This window comes from Crocodylus siamensis, chromosome 15 (genome assembly GCF_052110815.1).
Source record: "Crocodylus siamensis isolate JL-2025a chromosome 15, ASM5211081v1, whole genome shotgun sequence".
NCBI classification, from domain to species: Eukaryota; Metazoa; Chordata; order Crocodylia; family Crocodylidae; genus Crocodylus; species Crocodylus siamensis.
Genome location: NC_143409.1, coordinates 2,514,078 through 2,539,228, shown reverse-complemented (window position 1 = coordinate 2,539,228; position 25,151 = coordinate 2,514,078). Strand labels below are relative to the sequence as shown.

The 25,151-nt window shown below is 49.7% G+C and overlaps 1 long non-coding RNA gene across 3 annotated transcripts in view; it reads left to right on the top strand.

The window, feature by feature from the left end:
• The window catches only part of LOC149852002 (uncharacterized), a 239,363-nt gene that overhangs the window by 45,635 nt on the left and 168,577 nt on the right, over positions 1-25,151 (top strand). Inside the window, exon 3 of one of the 3 annotated variants that reach the window (XR_016439379.1) lies at positions 7,591-7,702. The exons of the other annotated variants lie outside the window; for them this stretch is intronic. This is a non-coding gene — a long non-coding RNA (uncharacterized LOC149852002). The remainder of the gene's footprint in view (positions 1-7,590; positions 7,703-25,151) is intronic. 3 annotated transcript variants of the gene reach the window in all.

The window sequence follows — 25,151 nt, the reverse complement described above, 5'->3', positions numbered from 1 at the left end:
ATGACACATGTCTCCATCAAATAGTCATTGCCCCAACATGAGAGATGATGCTATTTTAAATGCAGTTTTGGTAAGTAAAAGACTGGTTAGAGTAAAACACCGTGGATGGAGCAGTCATGAGCTGATTGGAATGAAATGAAATGGAAGAATAAGAAAAGCCGGTGGTCTGGAGCTGCGCTTCTGCATTTCAAGAGGGCAAACTCGAAAGGTCTCCCATGGTTGATCCCTCTCGAAAAGAGGCCTCGCACCTAGCAGAAGGAACAGCCCTCTGATATGCTTTTAGGAATAAAACGACAGCCTATGAGGAAGGCGGAGGAAAGAGTGCTCAGCAAAGCAAGCCGTGTGTTGGAGACATCAGATGAGGCATGGGAAGGAGGGGATGGAAATCACAGGCCCAAAGCTCTGTAGGGATGGCACCAATGCAAGGCTGAATGGGCCAAAGTTTCAAAAGGCACAATACCAGCAATGCAGTCTCTAGATTTTCTAATTACTCATTGATTGACTCTTTTTGGAATCAGCCCAGACTAGGACAGAGGTCATTCAGTACCCAGTTACCCAGATTCACCGCTGAGGTGGGACTGGGCTGCCTAGCTCCTATAGCTGGGCCGTGCAGGGCTGCCTTGCTATGGTAAAGACTCCTGGGTGCGGGGTGGTGGAGCCCCATCAGCATCCATGCCTGGGGCTGGTGTCACTCCTCCCAGTTAGGTTACTGGGCCAGGACACTATTGACAAACTGTTTTCTACCAGGGTGTTTATAAGAGCAGTGACTGCCGACAGACTTCAGTGAAAGACATGGGTTTCACCTTCTGTTTCAAAAAACAAAGAAAGATGATTTGGGAATTGCTGATTGGAAACAAGTTGGTCCTGATCCTGCCAAGACTTGAGCACTGTTGTGGCTCATTGACCAGGGGAGGTGCAGCCAGGCCCAGGGCCAGTGAGGACCTAGTCAGGGAACTTCTGGTGGGTCTACACGTGTGCAAATCAGCGGGTCCAGACGATCTCCACCCCCGAGTGCTGAAGGAATTAGCTGCGGTCATTGCGGGACCCCGGCACGGCTGTACGAGCACTCGTGGTGCTCTGGTGTGGGGCCAGAGGACTGGAAGAGGGCCAATGTGGTTCCCATCTTCAAAAAAGGGAGGGAGGAGGACCCAGGAAACTATAGGTCAAATTAGCTGGAGGGCCGCACCCAGAGAGTGGTGGTGGATGGGTCATGTTCGACCTGGAAGGACGTGGGCAGTGGGGTGCCCCAGGGCTCAGTCCTCAGGCCCGCACTGTTCAACATCTTCATCAGTGACTTGGACGAGGGGGTAAAAAGCACCTTGTTCAAATGTGTTGATGACACTAAGACGTGGGGGGATGTGGGCATGATAGAAGGGAGGAATAGGCTACAATCAGACCTAGACAGGTTACAGGGGTGGGCGGATGAGAACAGGATGGGATCCAACACAAACAAGTGCAAGGTGCTGCACCTGGGGAGGAAGAGCCGGCACCATACCTGCAGGCTGGGGAACTCCCTTCTCGTCAGGGCAGAGGCAGAAAAGGATCTGGGGGTCATCACTGACTCCAAGATGAACATGGGCTGGCAGTGTGGGGACGCAGTCAGGAAGGCCAACCGCACCTTGTCATGCATCCACAGATGCATCTCGAGCAGGTCCAGGGAGGTGACCCTCCCCCTCTGTGCGGCACTGGTCAGGCCGCAGCTGGAGTACTGCGTCCAGTTCTGGGTGCCGCACTTCAAGAGGGATGTGGACAGCATGGAGAGGATCCAGAGGAGGCCACTCGCATAGTCAGGGGGCAGCAGGGCAGGCCCTATGAGGACAGGCTGCGGGACCTGAACCTGTTCAGCCTCCAGAAGAGAAGGCCGAGGGGGGATCTAGTGGCCTGTTACAGACTAGTCAGGGGGGACCAGCAGGCACTGGGGGAGTCCCTGTTCCCCCGAGCACCGCCAGGAGTGACCAGGAATAACGGTCACAAGCTGGCAGAGGGTAGGTTTAGGTTAGATATCAGGAGGCGCGACTTTACCGTCAGGGCGGCTAGGGCCTGGAACCAGCTTCCAAGAGAAGTGGTGCAGGCTCCTACCCTGGGGGGCTTCAAAAGGAGGCTTGATAGACACCTTGCCGGGGTTGTTTGACCCCAGCATCCTTTCCTGCCATGGCGGGGAGTCAGACTAGATGATCTGCTCAGGTGCCTTCCGACCCTAGAAACGATGAAACTATGATCTGGATGGAGCACCTCCCACGCCGCCACATGTGACCATGCTTGAAGAACCTCCTCTCACCAAACTGTAACCATTACAGTCATCTAAATACATCGTGTACTGCTAATGGGACAGATGGTTTATAGTTATAGGAGCTTCCATGGGCAAAATGTTTGCCATAAGAAGGGGAAGTGGAATCATTGCAAATAAGTGTGAATTGGGTGTAGTCCGCAGATGTATGAAATGCAGCAAAAATCTAAGTCAGAGGAACATTGTTTTTAAAGAGAGGTGGGGAAAAAGCCCTCTAATTGTTTAATACACTGGTTTTCTTCATTGACATTCCCTATGGAAATCCTCCCATGACCTGTCTGAGCATTGGCAAAAATGAAACCAAATTTTATGATGCCCCCTGGAGCACTATTTTGGATTTAATTTACTAACTGACTCCTGACCTTTTCGTTCAAATCACAAAGTTCTGTCTTCCATTACTGAACCCATCACAGAATAGTTTGTCTTCGCTGCTGGCATGAGAAAAAACCCTGGATTGCCTTCAGAGCGGGGAAGCTGGCTTCTGCCTGAACTGGAGGATTTATTATATATGGGGAATATGGGGAAATTCAGGATTAGCTCTGTGTTTTCTTGAAGGCAATTTCCAGGGCTCATTGATGGAGAAAGCAACTCTGGGCTGACCAGCTCTGGAAGAGGGCGTTGTAAGACTGTTGGGCCAGGTCCAGACATTATACATAAACGGGTATAAGTGACCCAAAACTGGCCTACACCCATAACAGAACAGCTCGGGGCACTTAGACTAGTTTAAAAATGACAGATCCTGGACTGAGAGAGGCCTGGATTGATGGTGTATCAAATTGAATTGGTTTAGTTTAGACCAGTCTATTGAACTTCTGTACCAGAAGTCAATAGTAAATCACCTTTACTGTACCAGATCCCCAAGTTGGGAATTAACAGCCAGTGCCTCCTGCTATCATGGTAATGTCTCCATGCTTTGCTTTTTTCAAGCCATTTCTCTTTTGCAAGGTAGGGAAGCCTTTCTCCCCTCATTTCACTGATGGGAGACTGAGAGAACAAGTGGCTTAGCCAAAGGGTGACCAAAAGTCTGTAGCAGAGTTAGGAATCAGCCCCAAATCCCCTGCCTAGTATGTTAAATGTAATACAACCTTAGCACAGAGATCCTATATTTGCTCCTTGTTCTGCAAGCCCTTTGAACTCCTCTTGCATTTAAGGAAGGGTGAAGGTGAATAGCCAGTGTCCAGGGGTATCCGGCACCCTGGAGAGATGCACTGAAGAAGAAGGCTTCCTTGCTTTCCTGAATTACTACTCCTTAACCCAGCAATAAACTTTGATGAGTGGCTGTTTATATGAACAAGTTAGTGTCCGATTGGTGGAAGCACGGAGACAAAAAAAATCAATCCTCCAATGCCTAAGCTAATTAGAATGCAATTTTTCAATGACAGAGCATTGAGCAACCGTTCAGCACAGAGAAGGGGAAGGGGGGGTGGGAAAAAAAACCCAAGCCCAAAGAAAATCCTGCTGCATTTGAATGAGATGCTCTGTTTTTATTGTCATCATCGTTCGGTAGGGTAAGAATAAAGGCCTTGGAACGGGAGATTGTCACTGAACAAATGTCTCCCGCTTTTTACAAGAGCATCTCGCCTCTGCCGCGGTGTCTACTTCCGATAAATGTTTTGATTTCGCCTCGGTGCTCGTGTAGCAACAGGAAAACATCAGCCCCTGGTAATGTTCAATTCCATTTGAAATTATCTCTTGGAGGCAACACAGGAAACTGCGATTTTCAGGCTTCAAATGCAGTCCCACCGGTGTCTGAAGCTGGGGCCCCGTATGTTCGGGAAACGGAGGAGTCGAGGACTGGGTGGGTGGGGGGTGTTGAGGGAACAGGGTCAGGGGGAAATGATGTGGCTTTTGCAGCCTTGGCCTTTCGCCGTCCTCTGTCATGGGCTGTTGGGGATGGGGAGATGCAATGTGGGAAGGAGATGCCAGGGCGGCATGACTGACTCCCCCACAAAGCCCATCGGATGCAGAAGGTCAATGAAGAGGTGTTTCTGTTTTGCAGAGATGACGGTCTATCGGTTTGGTCTGCAGGTCAGTAGGAATGGCTTCTGGAAGCCAGGAGCCTTGCATGGGGGCTGGGAGCTAGTGCAGACCCTTGCAGGGAAAGCTTTGTGCCTTCTTGGGTCCCCTCTGAGTGGCTTTGGGGGGGAAGCCCCTGAGATCCTGCCCTGGATGGACCAGATGTAAGGTCGTGCCTTGCTATGGCTGCTGTTTGTGGGAATCCCCGCTAGCACAAAGCAGCTGGGTGCATGATGGGGAGGCAGCATGGGTAGTACCAACCCCAGAGGAGAGCCAGGAGAGGATGCTCCAGTCATCATAGGCTGGTCCCCCTCTGGCATGGCCAGGATTGGGGTGCTCTGCTCCGTGGCGAGGGGGACAGGGACCAGCTATCCCTGTTCTCCCCAGAGAAAAGGGATGGCTCTTGCGGGGGCTTCATGTAGCTGAGCAGCCCTGGGGAGCAGCCCTGTCCTCTCCCCCACCCCTCCAAGTGCAGCTGGAGCAGGAGCAGCATGCTCTGGCCCTACATCCTGTGGTTCCCTCCTGCTAATAAGGTGTTTTGCAAGATCCTTGAATGCCAAGCTACGAGAGACTTCAGTTCAGCTCTTGAAATGTCCTAACCCTCTAAACCCCTGTTGAAAATGTCAAATTTGTCACTAAAGAAATATTATGGGCAGGTGTTACAGATGCTGCTGTGAAGACATCCTCGGCACCAATAACTGACCCTTCCAAGACTGGTGCATCCCTGACTCTTTTAGGGATATACTCCAGGAGGGATTTTATTTCAGTGTGTGTGTTGTGTATGTTATGTATGACAGCACCGAGGTGTGTCAGGGCCTTAATCTGCCAGGACTTGCTGTTAAATATGTCCAGAGGGCTTTTATAAACTACCTGCTGGGGACTGTCTCACCAGGTTTCTTCCTGTCTTTAGGCTGTTTCAGGGCAGTTCAGGATGCACTTAAATCTAGGCAAGGGCTTTGATCTCAGCGAGCGAAGCGGCAGCACAGCATCCACCCACCCTTATAGCTATGTCCGCGTCCAGTCGCTGCCCTGAGTGGGGAGGGTTTCTCTCCGATGGGACCGCTCCGCGGCTTTGTCCCGGTGAATGTGGTGCCACTTGGGTTTTGTGAAGGGCACAAGTGGTGCCCCGTCCACGGACAGAGTCAAGGCGTGGTCTTGCTAACAGCTAATGGGGATTGTCTCTTAGCTTCCCTGTGCAGATTTGGCGGGGATGCGGGCACTACAATACACAGAGCAGCTGGACTGGTCTCGGTGGGGGCAGACGACAGGACAAGGAGCAATGGGCTCAAGCTGCAGCGAGGGAAGTTGAGGTTGGATATTAAGAAGAACTTTCTCACCAGGAGGGTAGTAAAGCATGGGAACAGGCTCCCCAGAGAGGTGGAGTCCCCATCCTTTTGAAGACCTGGCTCAACAAAGCCTCGGCTGGGATGGTATAGTTGGGGCTGCTTGGAGCAGGGGGTTGGACTAGATGTGACCTCCTGAGATCCCTTCAACCCTCATAGTCTCTGATGCTATGAAAGCACCAAGTTTCCAGTCCCTTCAATCACCCCAACCCACTATGCTGCCTTGCAATCATGCCTCGTGGAGAAAATCCCTTGCCACCAAGGCTGCCAGCAGTCTGCATGCCTCATGGGGGGAGTTTGTTATGTCTATTGAGGCCGAATTGAAAGCATGATGGGGGAACAGTATTCGAAAGCTGGCTTATCCCCGGGATCCCAAATAGCAGGACCTGAGGCTCTAGCAGGGCGTTACGGCTGGGACGGCGCGTCCTGTCACCTTCACCGCTGCTCTGCGTGACTTCAAGGTGGGCAGAGCCAGGTTAGCCCTGGACGCTTTCGCCATTCCCACTTCGTGGCCCTGCGCCCAGTACTCCTTCCAGTGCTGCTGGGGGGGTGTAAGAGCAGAGCAGCGACTCGAAAAGTGGCAACGACCACTACTTCGGTGTTAGTTAGGTCAGGCAGGATACGCTTCCCAGCACGGGGGCTTGCGGAAAGGATTCATCTGAAGTCGAACTCACAGGAATGTATTCAGCCATGAGCCCGACCCCACCAGCCTGCAGCTCGCTCCTGTCTGATCTCTGGGGCTTTTGTCAGCCGTGCAGCTTATTTACCGCTTATAATGCAGCACCGTACGGAGCCGGCAGAAAGCCCCCCCTCTGGAAGGCAAACGCCGCCTGTAATTACAATGCGGGGATCTGTTCCAGCTAGGTTTGGGTATTGGCAAACACTACCCACGCCAGGAAATAAGGGGCTTTTCTTCCTGCCTGAAGTCCAGGCTCCGTGTCGCCTGGACTTGCAAAAACCGTCCTGCTTTACGCTAGTTCTACTCTATAAAATTCCTTCTGAATCGAGGGAAATGGGTTTTCAAAATCAGCTTTAAAGGCCTCCAGGGGCTCCATGTATTCTCCCAGGCCTTTCTCTTTATTTGTCCCCTTATTGTAATCCGCTCCACTTATGATGTACTGGCGTACTCCAACATCTGGCTTTCATCACACCTTCTGTTGACTCACTGATCAACAAAAGAGCTGGGATGAGTCCCAGATGTTTAAGTGTGTCACTGCTCCTTCCAGCCACATACTTTATGGTGGGGAATAAACAGAGGTGGGTTTTAAAATCAGAGGACTAAATAAGCATTATGTTTCGGGTCGGGTTGTACAGGGGGATGAAGTGTGCGGACTCGTCATGCGTTCCATAGAGGCATCAGAAACCCCATTCAGAACTGCAAAAGCCCCAGGGGTTTTGGCAAGACCGGCTCCCTGGTGGGTGCTAGCCTAGAGCACACAAATATTCAGGGCATGCCACTGATAAATAAATGTCCTGCTTTATGGAGCGTGCTACGGAGGCACCTCCTGTCCCCTTGCCATGCCGTTTCTCATTAGATTGTCCTCGTCATCAGATTGTTTTTTTTTTAAATGCACTTTTTCAGTTAAAGTTTAGTTTAGTTAGTTAAGTTCAGTTCTTTTAATGCACTTTTTAAGGCCACACTGGGCCTGTGTTTCTGTAGTGGAGGCTGGGACCCTGCCACCCCCCCATCCCTGTTTCAGGGTTATTTAAAACAACACGACTTTGAAGTTGGCGCATCCACAGTAAACGTCAGCTGCCATTGAACCTGAAAGCTTCTGCGGGCACTGGACCTGCCTTTGACGCCAAACCGAGCACGGCCAGCCGGCTTCAGGAGCACGGTGTCACTGCTTTGCGACACTCGTATTTTTGTCCTGGCGTCGTATTTACAGATGTTCCCTGACTCCGAGGTATTTTCACCGAGCTTTTCATCTACTTCTCCGGCAGGATCTTCTGGGCGATCTTAAAGACTGAATTGGCGCAGCGCAGACCTTGTCACGGTGCAGAGTCCTGCAGTGTTGCAAGAAGACGCCTTGATGACTGTCACCCACCTGCCCCGGTATTTGCTTACGGCAAAACCCCCAAAGCTATGGGAGTGGGTTTCTTGCCTCAATATCCTTCCAGCGTGTCAAAGGAATCGCAGGCAGCGTCTGTCTCTGTTAGCTTGTCAGAGGCTCCGATTTTGAGTCCTTTGATACTCTGAGCATTGATGTAGCTTTGTTCAGCTCTTTGCCATTGATATCATGTGTTTATCTAAAAAAGGATCTAGCTTCCATTAGCATGGATTGGGGTTTTTTTCTTCTTCCTTTTTTTTTCTTCGGCTGCATGACAATGAGACGGAAAGCCGGCAATTGTAAATGTCTGAAAATTCCCCCTTTTCTTGCGAGAGCGTTCTGCAGAGTGCCCCTTGCCAACACGTATTTTAGACAAAACAGTTTTCCAGCCTGAAGGCATTTCAATCTGCAGTGAACATGCATTCAGAGAAAGCTGCATATCAAAGAGCTGAGATTTCTCCAAGGCAAATGAATCTGTTTTCATCTGGGTTTTTTCTTTGATGTGTCTAGATGTTAAGGGGTCTAAGTGTTCATTTAATACTTCTGTCCCTGTCAGAGAAGCTGAGGGTTTTGTGTTTCTTTTTTTTTTTATCATCCAAACTTTCTTCCACAAAGCCCTGGGTTCCTTCTGCCCTCGTCAGCCTGCGTGGCGTACCAAACCTAGGCAAGGAGCTGAAGGATTTCCATGGTTTTTAACAGCGATGCTCAAAAATACACCATGCCCAGCTCTTCACCTCCATGGCTCAGGCGTCTGGTGAGAAGCTGAGGCTAGAGGGAAAAAAAAAAGAAAAGCCCTTAAAAATAAATTTGATGTTTGGTGGACATTAAATTCTCACTCAAGGATTATCAGGGTGGATAGTGAGAGATATTGCCTCCGAAATCTCTTGTCCTTCCTCACTGCAGTGTCCTGTTAGTGCTTTAATCGAAAGGGAGACCTCCTTTCTCCATCCCTCCACCCGCCTGCCTGCTGCCCTGCCCCAGTCTGACCTTCCTGCAAGTGCTTGGGCTTTATAGTCAAACCTGCCCCAGTAGACGGTACATGCACAACCTGTCTGGATAGTGGGCTTCTTACCACTCTTCTGGCATGAGGGAGGGAGATGGAGACCAGTGGTTATAACACTGATGCCAGACCACTCAAGCGGCCTGGACTCTCCCTCTGGATCTGCCACAGTTTCTTTCGTGACCTTGGGCACATCACTGCGCTTGCTGGGGTGCAGTGATAGAGCAAGTAAAGCATCCTGCTGTGGAGCCAGAGGGCATGCCTTCACCTCCCTGCAGGGGAGCTGCAAAGAGGATGGAGCTGGACTGTCCTCAGTGGGAGCAGATGACAGGACAAGGAGCAATGGGCTCAAGCTGCAGCAAGGCAAGCTGAGGCTGGATATTAGGAAAAGCTTGCTCATGAGGAGAGTAGTAAAACACTGGAACAGGCTACCCAGAGAGGTGGTGGAGTTGCCATCCTTGGAGGTGTTGAAGACCTGGGTAGACAAAGCCTTGGCTGGGATGATGGAGTTGGGGCTGGTCCTGCTTGGAGTGGGGGGCTGGGCTAGATGTGACCTCCTGAACTCCCTTCACACCCTCATTGTCTATGATGCTATGAGTTCAAAGCCCTTCTCCTGACTTGTGCCAAAGGCCACCCTTAGTTCACCCAGCCTGGTCATTTGGGCTGTGGGGTCAGAGGTCAGCTGGATGTCATGCCAGACACATCACTCCCTTGAGTGCAGTCGGCTACAGAAGGTGGCAGGGGGTGTGAAGCACGGCTGCCCCTCTGCCACTGATATTCAGCTTGCCTGTTGGGGAAGAGCTGCTTCTTACTATCTGCTGGATCTAAGGCACAACAGAGCCCCGATCTCCTCGGGGATTTTGAGGCTAAAAGAAGTAAACGTGACACTATCCCTGGGCAGCTTGAGGACAGTGGATCCAGCCTGGGATGCGTGGTCTATGAGCTAGAAATCCAAAGGCTATCGCAGACTCCCAAATCTCTATGTGCAATGGAGTCACTTGGGGGGAGCGCACCATCCCTTATGAATGTGGATTATATATACCAGCCCCCAAAATTCACCCTTCCAGGCCATGCCCCAGCACTTCCCTGGTCATCCTGCTGTAGGTTGGGCACTAGAAGGCTGTTCCCATACAGCGCCGTCGTGTGAGAGCTGTGCGCCAAGAGATACATAAATGTGTAATGTTACTCTGATGCATTATTTACAGGCTAATATTTTGCTGTTTGTTTGTTCTGGAGTGGAGCGCTTCTTGGCAGTCTCACAAATCCCACTCTGAGTTTCATCTGGTAGGATGGAGAAAGTGCAAATCGTCCAGCCAAATCCATCGGGCAGAACAGCGCTGTTCGTATTGCTGGCGGCCCTGGAGGGACCACTTGGGCATTTCTGAGCCCTGGCGGAGCCTGTTGTGGGCTCCTGGGAGATGATGCTACCGGGAGGACTGCACATCCGACTCTCTCCAGGCTCAGACACAAGTGCGGCTTTCTGAAGCAACTGGAGATGCAGCTGAACATGTGCTTAAATAGTGTCCCTTTGGGGTCTCTAACCTAGTCCTGCCAGTGTGACACTGGATGCAAAGGCAGGGCCTGCCTCAACAGTGTGCAAAGGCAGAACCTGCCTTTGCAAGACCTCTGCTCTTCAGGGTCATGCCTGTTGACCAGAAATGCAAGCAGAAGCCAAGTGAGATGGAGCCAGAGCCCAAATAGGTCAATGGTAAGGTTCCCATATGATTGCAGTCGGCTTTGAATCGGGTCCGAAACCCATCGTGCCTTTGGTGCCTGTCACTTTTGTATCTACATCCACGATCATGCCGCCTTCCCTTTCAGCTTTGCATATTCTCCGTGCTCCTTTGGAAAGCTCTAGGGTGGCTGGCTGTGATCTTTCCTCTCTGTTCTGAAAGATGAAACAGAGGAATATTGTGAAACTTTTAACCGCGAGCGCTTTAAAGAACAGGCTCTCTGGCAGTCTCTTACAGCGCGCAGGCTGGGTTCTTCAGTTGATCTTTAAATATATATAATTTAACCTCGCCCCCGCCTTCCCCCCCCACACCCTTTATTGTGTTTGCTCACATTTTTATCTAGTTTAGGATGCACAAAGCTTGAATATTTTGTTTTCAGAGTCAGCTGCATGATCAAGGGTTTTTACAGGCTTCTAAATTATTAAAGGGAACTCAGTTACTCACTAAATATTATTGCTTCCGTGCTGTCAGGGAGAAGATCACAGTAATATTTTGTTAATTCAAACATCTTTCTCTTCCTCTAAGGCTGTTGATGACAGGGAAAGAGCTTGCATAATATATGGAGGTGCTCATTACAGAGGGAGGAGATAATTAATTTTAGCAGGAGCCATGAGTTATTGTTATAGCCGAAGGAGTGCCAGGAAAGCCAATCTGGCTGGAAGAGTCTTGTCTGCTTGGGTGACATGTTTGACAAACCATTGGATAATCGGTTTTGTACGGTGAACGCAGCCACTGGGATGATTTAAAAACATGCGGCCTGTCGAGCTGTTCATTGCTGAAGGTGCACCCCTCATCATGAAGACTTGTCATTGCCACCTCTTTAGAGAGATGAAAGCAGCCAAATTCCAGCTGGCGTGCTCCTGAAATGACATCAAAACCCTCCCTGGTTTCCTAAACCTGTCTCCCGGCTCTCTTTGCTACCCGGTGGGCGCATCTACATGTGCGCATTTACTGCACAGTAACCAAAATCCCTGTGCAGTACAGGCACGCATCTACACGTGCATGCCCATACTGCGCAGTAAATATGGTGACTTATGCCAACGTGCATGTAAATTTGATACCTGCATCATGCGGATATCAAATATACACCTGATTAGTTAGAGCACAGTAATGTATGTGTAGATGCCTTACTGTGCAGTAACGCTGTGTGTGTGGACTGATTCGGGACTAACCTTAGTCCTAAGTCAGTCCATACACAGCGTTAATGCGCTTTAATGCCTGCATGTGTAAAAGCCAGTGGAAAAACTGCCTACTGCACAGTAACTTATTGCACAGTAAATTGAAGCTGGCGTAAATGCATGTGTAAACATGCCTAGCGATTTTGTTAAAAGCTCCCTTAAAACCAGCTGCCTCTGAAGGAAATCCAGGGGGGCATGTCCTCCCAAAGACCTGGCTTAAATGCCTTCAGCCTTTCGGAAAGCATTAGCTGTTTGTCAGCTCATGTCGTCCACTCTCACAACGTTTTAGCACCTGCAGTATTCGCGGGTGTCAATCCCTGAACTGGCAGTTTGCTGAGAAGCAAAATCCTCCAGCTTCTCCAAGTATTAAACATCAACCTTGCCTCAAATCAAGGTTTTTCCCCTGGGCCTGACAGCACTCCAGGCTGGGCCGAAAGATTAAATGCAAGCAAGCTTATAACAAGGCGACTCCTGCTCAGAGTCGGATGTCTCAGCCAAGAGTTAAGCGATCTGTCTCCCCCTGCTCAAATGCAATGCATCCCCTTTTACCTTGGGTCTATTTAGGGCCCAAGTGGCAGAGAAACAGAAAGCCAGGCCTTCTCTGCAGCCCAGCCCACAAACCAAGTCTGAGCTGGGCACTGGGATGCTTTTGGGGGCCAGGAAGGAGTCAAGCTCCCCTCGTGCTGTGCAACATGCTCTGCGTCTCCAGGCTCGTGGGGAGAAAGAGGGAGCTGCTATGCCCCGTGGTGGGGCAGGTGACGGAAAGGATCGGGGTATCTGGTAGCTCCTTCCTGCAAGCCCAGAAGAAGGGTGTTTGCACCCGAAAGCTTGCAAAGAACAATTTTCCTAACAATTTAGTTGGTCTGATAAAAGACTTCACATTTACCCGAAGACCCTTGTCTTCCTGCAAGCCTGCATGCTCGGTGTCTCCATGGAGCCGGGGATCTTGCCTCCAGTGCAGCCTTCCACCAGAAATAAAACCCTTCCCTGGAAAAATGAGCAATGCGATCGCCGGGCTCTGCCCTCTCCCCCAGGGGCTCACTGTGCCGGGGCTGACCCAGAAGTACAGCACCGGTCTTCATCTCACCAGGGTCGTTGCAGCTGAAAATATATCCAATCCAAACCGCTCTCGCTAGAGGGCTTAAAATAACACTGATGTACTCCTTTCGGCATGCCGAAGCAAGGTCGGCCTGCACTGGTATTTATTAGGAGAGGTTTCTATATTATCCGCCAGGCAGCTCTCGAGAACTCTCTTGTTTTATGGGAGATCTCGTATAAACGGTCGGTTAACGAGAGCGTCCAGCCGTGGGGGTCTAGGGCAGACGCGAGCCTCCTCTCTGCGCGTCCCCTTGAGCGTGTCCGATGCCCGAGCAGTGCTGCGAAGCAGGAACAAAGAGCCAGGCTGTACGGGGCCGAGCCGGGCTTAAAGCTGTGCTGCTCGCAGGGCCTGGCACAGAGTCCCTCCTTGTCAAGTGGGCATCAGTGCAGCAGAAGCCGCCCTCTGAATGCCTGTCCTGGCCTTTGAAATGTGGGTGCAATTCACTCCAGTGCGATGTGCAGCCTGTGAGGTGAAGGGGAAGTGCTGCTCTGGCCCGTGGTTTGGGGCTGGACCTTGAAAACAGGCTACCGTGCTCTCTCCGGCGCTCCTTCCAGGCTTGCAAAACAGCTCTCCGCGCTTGCCTTTGCAGCCTTCCTGGCAGGGAGATGCTTGTCTCACCTGCCGTGAATTCCCTCGCAGCTTGTTGAGCGGGCAGCTGGGACATTGTGCAGCTGGTTTGTTCCTTGTAGCCACCGATAGAAATGACTCCTAGAAAATGAGGGTTGGAAGGGACCTCCGGAGGTCACCGCCTGCTCAAAGCAGGACCAGCCCCACCTGTAGCCTGTGACCTGTTCATGATACCCATGGGCAGATCTAGGATTTTGGAAAGGGGGCTGCAGAAGGTGTGGCACTTGGTCCCATATAACACAACGCATATTTTTTCTCTGGGAGAAACTAGAAGCGTTGCTAATGTGGTAGGAGGCTGGCACTATACATTATTCTGTTGGCAAAGCAAAAAACAAATATAATTACTGGAATGTGCTGGGGGGTGTATGCACATACACGTGTGTGTGTACACATATGTATGTGTGTTCTATATAAACACACACATATATGCATATACTTATGAATATACATATACACACATATATACGTATTTATTTGTTTGTTTTTTAAAACCACAACAAACTAGGCAAAAAAATAGTCAAGGGATATTGTATCATTAGTCCTGTCATCATTATAGTTAAATGTACGTCTCTTATTCAGAGTCATAAAACAAAATCTAGGTGCCTCGAGTGTCTTGACGGTGCCTCCAGTACTCCACAGCCTGGGGCGTCAGGTGGTCCCACATCCATTGCAAGCATCCTGCATGCGTACTCGAAGCCCAGAGGCTTTGGAGGTCAGATGCCCCATGGTTTTGCTCACCCTGAGCCGAAAGACCAAAGAAGCAGGCTTGCTTGGGAAAGCCCAAGAGCATTTCCCCATTGCCATAAATTGTATAGCCAAGATCCTCGCACTGGAGGCATTATAAAGTCCTGCCTGCCCGCGGTGCAAGGGACAGGCCTTCCCCCTCGAACTACACCGAGTCATTTCAGGCCAAGGAAAAGGGGATCTCTCCTGCCAGGGAAGTGTGGCGTTTCCCCTGCTCCTCGCTTTCAGCAGCCTTACTTGAGACTCCCCCACTCCGTGCAGGTGAGAGGGGATGTCGGCTTGGTCCCCCAAACTCCTACTGCAAAGTCTGAGCCTATCTGGAAAGCAAATTGCGCGGTGAGATCACACGGCGCTGGCTGGGGTTGGCACGGCTGTGAAGCAACCTCCATTATCGCACCAGGGTTTTTTCTTTTCTGTTCTTTCTTTCTTTTTCTTTTTTCTTTTCTTTTTTTTTTTGAAGTCATTACAAGCTAAAAAAGCTCAAATAGTCTTCAAGGTGAAGTCTGCTTTTCATTACTCCGGGAGGGCACCGGGGCTTCATTTTCATAAGCTCCATTACCATATGCAGCATATTCTAGTCCTTTGCTCTGCTACATATTGTCAACATTAAATAACCCCTTTTTGTGGTTACATCATAAAAATTCTTTAGATCTTGGAAGCAGCCTGCGAATATTTGCATATGTATATCTTTAATTTTCACAGAACAGGCTGGCTACCAGATGGGGGAACCAAATAAGCCTCCAACATTTATCTGAAAGTTAGACGTTTTCCTGTGTTGTTAACCGCAAAGGAAACTAGGTGGTTTTCAACCATACTGAACTGCTGCCAGTTCCTAACCTTAGAATATTTTCACAGGGGGGAGGGAGGGAGGGTTTTTTCTCTCCTTCGAACCAGATGGCGGTATGGAATCAATAAAAGGCAGTTTCAAAAGTTTGTTTACTTAACATTGAATATAATATGCTTTTGTGGTGCCTTTGCACAGCAAAAAAATGCGATCTTGCAGCCCAGCTAATGAGGACTAGTAATGGGGCATGGGCAGAAGGAGACTGCAGCTCCAGCTGTTGCCGCTTTATTGATCTGTATTGCTGGCGTGGGAAAGAGTGCCGGTCACAGGCCAGGACCTCATTGTCCTGGGTTCAGGGCAAACACAGCCCAAAAAAAGCCCAGCCTTGCCCCCAAAAAGCGGCTATCTGAGTCCAGGATGCAGCATCGGACTCGGTGCTGTTTTAGGGCCCAACATGCTCCCACAGTCCACGCAGTGCAAGGATCTCCACGCTCCGGCGTTCAGTGGGTGGGGGATAGGGATGCTTGTCTGGAGCAGAGCTGCATTATGATGCTGAGGTCTGTCAAGGAAAAAAAAAAATCTGTATTTTTCATTGTGAGAATGATCTGAAAACTTGTAAGGTATTAATCTTGCACCATAATTATTTTTAAACATCCTAAATTATACTGGTAGTACAGCAAAAAAAACAATGTAGCCTTGTCTTTACAACATTGGATCTCATTACCAAAATCTGTCATCTATTAATTCATTAGAACTTGACAAAAAGAAGTTAGATCAAAACTATTTTAAACGGTTCCTGATGACACACGATGGTAAGCTGCAGCTATTGTACTGGAAATGTAGCCGTAATTCTCTCTGCTCAACTCAGTGATAGAAATGCCCCTCCTCTGATATTAATTGACTTCTAAGTAGTTGCACATGTTGTTTTTTTGTATTACTTGGATCTTTTATTTGAAATGTACAGCTCGTTGAACAGGCTTGCATTTGTTACATGACAGCAAGAACTAGTACATCCCATTGTTAAAGATCAGATGCAATTTAAAGGATTTTACAGTGTAAATAGAGCTGTGTGTCCCTCCATCAGGGGCTGACACTCAAGGTTTGTGTTTAGCAGGACTTAACCTTTCCATTTCCCCCCCCTGCTCCAAACTGGGATTTTTTTATTCCTGGGAATTGTAATTTTTGATGCTCAAGAACCTAAGAAGTGCCATTTATTGAGTCAGACCATAGGTCCATCTTGCCCCGTCTCCGGTGTTGCACCGCACCAGACAGCAGATGCTGAAAGGGAACTGGGTATAACCCGGGTGTCCCCGTCCCCGCCCCCCCGGATTCTTCTCCCACTTGCAGCTTACATGATTTAAGGTCTAAGAAATTCCCCTTGCTCCCATTTTTCTAATGAAAATTCCCAAAATGTTAATATTAGAAACCTGTGACAGAATTTTAGGCAGGAGAGGTTTTTTGGGTAGACATGTGATCTTTTATTAAAACAACTAAAAAGTTGGCAAAAAGTCCTTTGCAAGCTTTTGGGCACAAACACCCTTTATCAAGCATAGAGTTTTAGCTGGCTTTTTCACTTGTGTCTTATTTTTACATATTTTCACAACCTGTCATAAGATAAAATCATTTGCGTTGTAATGAAAAAAAAATTGATTCCAGACTGTTTCATTAAAACACAAACAGGAGGCATTTTGATCTGGAAGAGCAGATGAGATGAAATAGGTGACAGTTGCCTTTAATATGTTAACCATAAAATGTACTAAAAGAAAGGTAGTCAACTATTATTATTCTGAAGCAAAAAAGTGAAATTATGAAATATTTTTTCCTAAACTTTCTTTTTATTTTGTTTCATCTCAAAAATATTTCTCCAACTGGAACGTTTGGCAAAACTGATATGATTTCAAGAAAAAAAAATTGTATTGTGTGAAGCCAGCTGTTCTCAATGATAAACTGTTTTACTGAAATATTTCATTATGAAACTATGAATCTAGTATTAACATCTAGTATGGCAGAGTACGATAGCGACAATGGTCCTATGTACTATTGATAAGGGTGGGGCAAGCACAGTTTCTATTTTAACTCCGAATACTCAGTCTGCAAGTTTTACTTTAGGGCTAATATGCTCTATATTTTATCCTGTCCAAGGGAAATCCATTGTGTTTTTGAGTCGGGGGGAAGTGAAATAAAATCCTTTTGGCTCTTGGCTATGGGAACACCCACCCAAACACAGACAACATCCGAGATGCGCTCTTCGTATTTTCAAATAAGCAGCTAACCAGAATGCCGACACTCTGCAAGATGGCCAAGAGAGCTGATACCAAACGTTTGAAATTTGGCCAGGAGTTAATCCTTACAGAGGAAATGAGCCTCTGCTTGATAAGCCACACGCAGGATTTTTAAAACCACAGCTCTGAGGTTAAAAAAGGCGCTCTGAGCTCAGTGCAGCAGGGCATCCCCGGGTGTGCAGGTGGATTATTCCTGCCTTAGCTTCAGCTCTGTCCCAGGCCGAGCACCAGCTCTCCTTTGCAGTGGATCCGAAGCTCTCTGCCTTCAACAGGTCTTGCATATCCCTCATCTTCATTTTCCCCAGAGCGGTCGCAAGCCCGGGGTCTCGGAAGCGTTGCCCACCCCTCGGCTTGGGGCTTAGTGCGAGGAAAAGCAAGTCATTTTGATTTCGTTTTTTTCCCCCCACCTCCAAAGACAGTAATGACGATGGCAGCCAACCTCTGCCGCTGAGATAGGCGGCCTCTGTGCTCTGGGCGGTGGTTTGGGATGACACCAGATGTTTTGGCTGCTTTCTTCTGGAATCAGGCCTATCCTTTGGTCCCAGAAACCTCGACAACCCTCGGCTTGGATCTCACAATCCCGAGCAGTCGTGCCTGGGCAGAAGGATGCCCTTCCGTCAGCCAAGGTTTTCTTCAGCTCAGTAAAGGCCGAGGCCTGATCCTGCCTGAAGACGGTCTTGATACCCCGAGGCTCTGCACCTGCCCTTCCCACCAGGTCAGCACATGGGGAACAGGTCCACAATGGGATTTTCCAGCTCCTGCTCCTGTCATGCACTATACCTCTCCTGCATGGTGCTTGCATGGATGTCACATCTCTTTGCACAGATCCTGTCATCTGTCCTTGCCTTTTTTGAGCGGTCCTTGCCTTTTGATCTCCCAGGGCCAGATCCTACTCCACTTATTAGATGCCTACATGCAATCTTATTCCAGCCTGACCTGTGAACGCAACCATTTTTGTAATGCACTTTCCTCTTAGCTTTAAACAGGGAGGAGATGGAGAGACCCACCTGTATTTATATTAACAGATTTTTAGGGGCTCGAGCCGGCTGAAATAGGACAACATCTTGTCTCCTATCCCCACGCAGGTGCATGGTCGGTGACATCGGGTCTGGTCCAGATTGGTGGGTAGGTCTCAGACAGAAAGAGCCGACTACCACGATCATTTTGGATACTTCCCTCGGAGGACGTTTGCGGAGTCGGAGATGTTTCCTTTTCTTTTTGCACACGCAGATGTCAGTCCTATCATGCTACGTTGCTGTTAGAAGAAAACAAGTGGGGAAAACATGTTTTGGTACAAGATTTTGTGGTTCTGGGTTGTTCCGAAGCCTTTTGATATGGCAGCGGCGGAGACCATGTGATGGTGGGCCTCGACAGTGCATCTTTGTTCTTGCTGAACGACGGGGTAAGGATTTGTGGCAGAGGGTTTTTCTCTGACTTCGGATCTGAATAGAAGGGAGGCACATGTGATGATGGGTTGTTATAGTCATTCTTTGTTCTCCTTGCAGGGTGGAATAGCTGCCCTCATAATCACTGCATAACTAGGCTATTTCTGTCTGAGGCTGGCCATAGTTAAGCTTGTCTTTTTGCATCCTGCCTTTTGCCTGACTTGCATTGCTCTTTGGAGCCAGAGTCCACAACTTTCCTTAGGACACGCATTGTGTAGCCTTTGGGTGTTTAGCAGAGAGGCAATAATGTGCTCACAGCGGAATAAAAACAGCTTTATGAGCTGCCAAAAATGTCATTTGTTCTGCAAGACTCTGCTCTGTATTTTTTCCGAGCAAAGTATATGAAAATCCCGCTTAAATGATGCGTGACTTTTGTACGAATTGGGCCCAAAGCCGGTCAATTGCCACGTTTAATTAAATCCCTTGATTTACTGAACTTGAGGTGAAGCCAAGTATAGCGAACGGCCCATTCCTATAAATTTTGATGAGAAACCCGACAATGAGCCCTAGCATATGATAGGACAAAAATAAATTATTTGACTGTATTTATTGTAGTTGTGCGACACAGCCTCCCGTGTCTCCAAACATTACATTGTGCTTCCACATTCAGAGAATTGGAGACATCCACGGTGAGTTGATATTAAAATGTCCCGGCATAAAAAGAAAAGCGTCATCCTTCGTTTCCACAATGCGCCTGCATTTAAAGCCCAAGACAAATACGTGAACTAATAGAAGAGTCATAGTATTTGTGTCCCTTTTGTTAACATTTGAAAAGCATAGCAGCCCATTTGCTGTACTCTCTTCATTATTTTCCATCCTGATGTATGGTACTGGAAGCTAATGGCTATACGGTTTAAAATAACCTCTACTTAATGGAAGCAGCTGAAGAATAGTGGGAGGAGAGGCTTTAAAGAAAAGCAAGATCCAGTCCCCACAAATGGGCTGAAAATGAAGGTTTGCAAACAGTGGTGGTGCAGTCAATGCAGGAAATATTTGTAGCCAATAATTATCCAGTTTGGAGAGACTCTGTCAATGGTAATTGTTTAACAAGCCAAAAGCAGAGTAGGAGGCCTGGGAAAGCCTGGAGCATGCTGACTCTCCTCCTTGTTTTGCTTGTATTTCCAGGAGGTTTTTACCACCACAGCTTGACACAAAGATCATCAGGGGGCAAAACAACCAATCCCTGGGGCCTTTTGAGATGCTTGCTAAAATTCCTGCGGGTGTGTATACACACACACACACACACACACACACACATGCACACACACATGCTCACACAGGTAAGTGAGCCATACATTGTCCAAGGCCCCATAATAAAGGCCATTTAAATTGGAAACCCTGAGTTGTTGGCTGTCTTATGCCACTCCTTTTTTTGGACTATTAATAGGTGGCACACAGAGGCAGGGCAGGAGACTCCCACTGCATCACAGAAACTGCGTCCAAGATGCAAGGATTAGGCAAGGTCCTCTCGAGCGTAGCAGCCCGCTGGGCTGCAGTGTAGCGAAGACGCACCAGTTTCTATAGCCCCAGCATGTGAGGGATGGACATCTAGCCACCTTTGAGTCTTGCACCCTGACTGACCAGGGCCTGTTCTTGGCTCTGGGTTTGGCCTTTGCCGCAGATCCTACTCCTGCCTTTGGAGAAGTACCCTGGATCAAGTATAGCTCCTGTCCTTAGCAACTTCCTGGCCTCTTGTGGGCTAAGATCGAGTGTAGGGTGCATCTGAAGTCCTGGACTAAAGAGTCTGGGATGGAGGGTGCTTGCATGTAGCATCTCGGGGCATTTGAACCCCAAAACCTCCGCGCCTGGATGTGTACATTGGATGCCTGTCAGTGGATTCGGGAGTCGCAGGTTGATGGGTCTGGGATGGAGGATGGTTGCCCGTCGTAGCGCCGTACGTGGTGTCTGGCTGTTCGATCCGTACGGCTTTTGGAGCAATTGAGTTCTGCGCAATCGATACGATTCGGAAAGGATGTGCCTCGTTTAACCTGGAGCACTGTCACGGGGGCACTAGGGTGCCCCGCGCCTGGAGAGAAATTAAGGAGAGCTGCCAATTACCAGGGCAGCTCAGGTGCCGGTTGCTGGGGCAACCAGGCAGGTCATGTGGCCGGAAGGGGCAGGGCCGGGCCTTTATAAAGAGCCCAGGCCGGAGCCTGGGGAGCGGTTCCCTTCTGGCAGCCGCAGGCGCGCCGAGTCGAGGCTCGCAGCCTGAACACGCTGGCCGGCCGCGATGGTGCGGGAGAGTGCAAACCCTAAGCGCGGTATGGTTGGGAGCCGGGGTGGCTTGACGTTTGTGCTATGAGCCCGGAGGCTCCTTGTTTGTGTTGCAGCCATTTGGCTCGTGGTTGAGTTCTTGTTGTAGCGGAGGACCGGGGGGAGGCTGTAGGGGTGCGAGGAGGCCTCACGGGAGCTCCCCAGTAATTCGGGGGTTCCTGGTGCCAGGGTGGCACAGTGATTGGTGCCGGAGCTGGCACTACGGGTGAGTGCCAGGGAGAGGCGCGACGTTGTGGGGTGTTGTGACCCCGGCCCCGAAAGGGGGCAGTATTCTGCCCGGTGGGTATACGACCCCGAAGAAGGGTCAGGGGCCAGGCACGGCTACGGGCCACCTGAGCCCCAGGCGCAGGCAGCGCGCGAGCTAGGCCCGAGAAGGCGGGTCTGGGGGCCAGGTAAGGCTAAGGCCGCCTGAGCCCAGCCACGGGAAGCCCGAGTGCGGGCGAGGCAGCGCGGCATAGGCCCCGGAGGGGGCGCGGGCAGCGTGGAGAGCGCGAGACAGGCCCCGGTGGGGAGTTTCCAGGGCGCGGCAAGCCCAGGGACCCCGACAGAGGGGCAGAGGCTGCGTGACTAGCCCAGAGGCACCGGTAAAGGGGCGTGGGTTACATGGGAAGCCCAAAGGGCGCCGGTAAAGGGGCGCGGGTCACAGGACCAGCCCAGAGGCGCCGGTAAAGGGGCACCAGGTACGCGACCGGCCCAGAGGCGCCAGTAAAAGGGGCACAAGTTGCACGAGCAGCCCGGGGCATCGGTGAAGGGGCGCCAGGCGCGTAATAAGTCTAGGAACGCCTGAGTGGGGCCTCAGGGCGTGACAAGCCCGGGGCGCCGGGTGTGTAGCAAGCCCAAGGGTGCCGGAGAGGGCGCTAGAGGGCGAGGGACCTAATAATGTCCAGGGACAACTGCAAGGCTTGGGGCGTGCTGAAGGGGAGGTAGGAGGCACGCATCGCCCATAAGGCAGGGGTGCACTGGGGCACCCCACTTGGAACGGGGCATAGAAGAGAGCGGTGTCCAAGGCGGGACAAGGCAGCCTCCCATACTGAACATAGGACATCAAGGACGTGGCGGGCGAGTAGAGGGTGCTGAATCACCTCTTTGGACACGGCAAGGGGGCACTAGGGAGCTTCACGGCTGCTCCTAGGTCCCACCCCGTGACAAACACAAAATATATTATTAAAAAAAAACCAAACAAACCAGGCACCGTAATCACTCTTGATACCCCATCCCAAGAACCATAGATTCACAGACAAGGAGGGTTGAAGGGACCTCAGGGGGTCGCATCTAGTCTACCCCCCTGCTCCAAGCAGGACCAGCCCCAACTACGTCATCTCAGCCAAGGCTTGGTCTACCTGGGTCTTAAACACCTGCAAGGATGGAGACTCCACCACCTCTCTGGGTGACCTGTTCCAGTGCTTCACCACCCTCCTGGCAAGAAAGTTTTTCCTCCTAGTGAGAGAGACTTAGGGTAGAGGAGGTTATTTAACATCAATAGGCAGGAAATTCTTTGGGTGGTTTTTAGATCCTCACTTCAGAAAGGAAAAAAATAATCCTGGCAGCCTTGGCTTAACCCTGATTGTTGCATCTTCACTGCAAAAAAAGGGTTGCTTTTCCATTGAGCGAGCCATCTCAATCCTGCAGCAGATGAGGCAGGATTAGTTTTTGCTTTGAGACCATTTATACTCTCCCAACCCACCGCTGATCTCTCCTAGCTTCGGCGAGCAAAAACCAACATTGCTGTGTCTCCGCTTGGCTTCTTCCTGGAGGGAGCGACCGTGCACTCACCTCCCACATCTCCCAGCTCAGGAAGACCCAACTACTTAAGTGTATGAAGACCCAAAGACCGACCATTCATGTTGAGCCTGCAGGGCTTTCCTCTGAGATTAAAGAAAATCCAGCACCAAGGACCACAAATACATTTCCCCACCAGCAGACACAGTGTAGATCTCTCTTCTGCTAAGTCTGCAGTAATTGGGAACAAAATGTCTGCTGTTTCTCTGGAGAAACCTACTTCTTAGGAACTTAAAGCGGGGCATAGAAAAGTTAGGCATGAGTTTCGAGCTGCATTTCCCCATTAATGAATGAAGTCGGGGCGTTGGAAGTCCTTGTTCAATGGTTACTGTCAGCGGGCACTGCCTTGCTGCGGTCGGGGCTTGCATATCCTTCTGGTGTGTGCAGCTCGACAGACTTGCACTTCGCAGCGGTTTAAAATAGCAGAGCTGAGCAGGGAAATGATTATTGTTTCGGGTGGGTTGGTGGGGGATTGAGTCTAGAGCTGCGCAAGTCGCTGCTCTTGAGAGACCGTAAGCGTTTGAGTCAGCAGCTCTTCTGGCTTTGTAACTTCAGAGAGGGACAAGGATTTGAGGGTTCTTTTCCTTTAACAATATATAATGACAAAGTTATAAATCTGCGGCTGCCCCGAAGCATAAATAGGAATAATGTGGCTGGTTGCGTCTGACCCATGAGAGGTCTTCAAAACTTTCTTCTCCTCTGTAAAATTGCAGCAGTCATGTGTGACTAGCTCTGGCAAAAAAACCCACCCTGATTCTTCTCTACATTACTCACCATCAGCTGTGTAATAACAGCTCGTTCGCAGGGCTGCTGAGGCCAACGCCGGTGTTACGACTGGAGGATTTTGCTTAGCATGGCTCTGACTTGTATAAAATTGAACCTATCTATCTAGCTAGACATTTGCCTCTCACACCATCCTATCTAATTGCCTTTATCTTCAGGGGAAAAAAACAACCCTGCAGACTGCCCACCCATATACTTCAGAGGCTGATACCCCTTCTTTTTAAAGATGCTTTTTAAACAGCAGATAAATCGGTGTGACGATGGAAATCACTGGTGTGAAGATGGAGAGTACCGGTGTTTCCCAAGCATTTTGATTTGCATGCTGTCGTTAATGAGACAGCTGCTAGATGGAGGTAAGAAATGCAGTCTTGAAGTCTCTGCTCAGGCTATCAGTTAAGGGTGTCGTTATTGAGACCCACTGAAAGAAGCCTAATGGACTCATTCAGTGGTAAGATTGCTAAATAAGCCATTTTAGCACTGTAAAAAAAGAAGAAGAAGAAGAAGTCACAGAGAAGGCCTGGGGGAGCACAGTGAAATAAGCTGATGGATGCTAAAGGGATAGAAGCAACCATAAATAGTCTGAAAAGATCCGACCAAACAGCAAACAGCTTTTCAAATGGGACCTGTGTGGACATAGTATGAGAGACAACATGCTTCTCGGTAATTATAGTGCCACCGCAGGGAAGGAAGTAGCATATTTGTTAATCAGTTAATTTGCTTCTGTCTTGATCGACAAGAAAGAAGCGGCAGTACTGCCTAAGCTAAGGATCGTATGTTGGGGGAACCCAAAGGGAGAGGTGTTTAAAATAGTCTGCGGATACCAGTGGAAATAGCTGCGATAAGATTAAGTAGAGTCTTTACAGGTATATTTTTCTGATGATAAGCCAGACTTGTAAAGGCAGGAAGGGGCCTCGCGGATGAGAACATCAATCCTATTTCTTTTTCTAAAAAAAAACAACCGAAACCTTTGGGATTTTGCGAATGATTTTTATTACTTAGACAAAGGTCTTCCTTTTGGAGGTGAGGAATCTGGCACGGCGTCAGGAGTGACGATGCGACGGTGTGTGCGATGTGTGCCTCTCTGCACACCCACGAAGCACTCAGAAGTTAGGCAATTCCGGGGTTTGGGTGGTTTGTGCAAACTTAATTTCTTCCTATCGGACGCTCTGCCTTGAGAACATGATGAATGGTGGCTGGTTGTAGCATCTTTGCCTCCTTTGTGCTAAAGCTTGGGAGATGTAGAGGGAACCAGGCGGGGGGCTGGGGAAGGAGAGAGGATAAGTTTTGCAGCGAAAGCCAAAGAGGATGACTCACGTCTGTCTCTGCCTCTGCTGCAGCCTTCCAGTGCGAGGCTGAGCAAGTCACGTACAAAACAAAGTGGGGGACTTGGGCCCTCTTCCCTGCGTGTGCTCCAGCGAAGCACGAACCCGCGGCCTCGATGGCTCCTGGCGAGACGGACCAAACCCGGGCGTCACGTACCCCAAGGAGATTACTACCTCCTTGTTATCAGTCAATAGCAATTTGCCTGTAAATCAAGCATTAGTAAAACCACTCGGCGCTCGTCCCCGCCGATGTTTACGTTAGCGTCGAGCAGATGAAAGCACGCCAGGCCGGGGCGGAGGAGGAGAATAGACCGCAGCTGTGCAAAGCACGAGCCTCAGACATCCTTGGTATCGGCCATCGCTCAGGTTCAGTCCCGGCGACGGAGCCAGCAGAGGTTACTCAT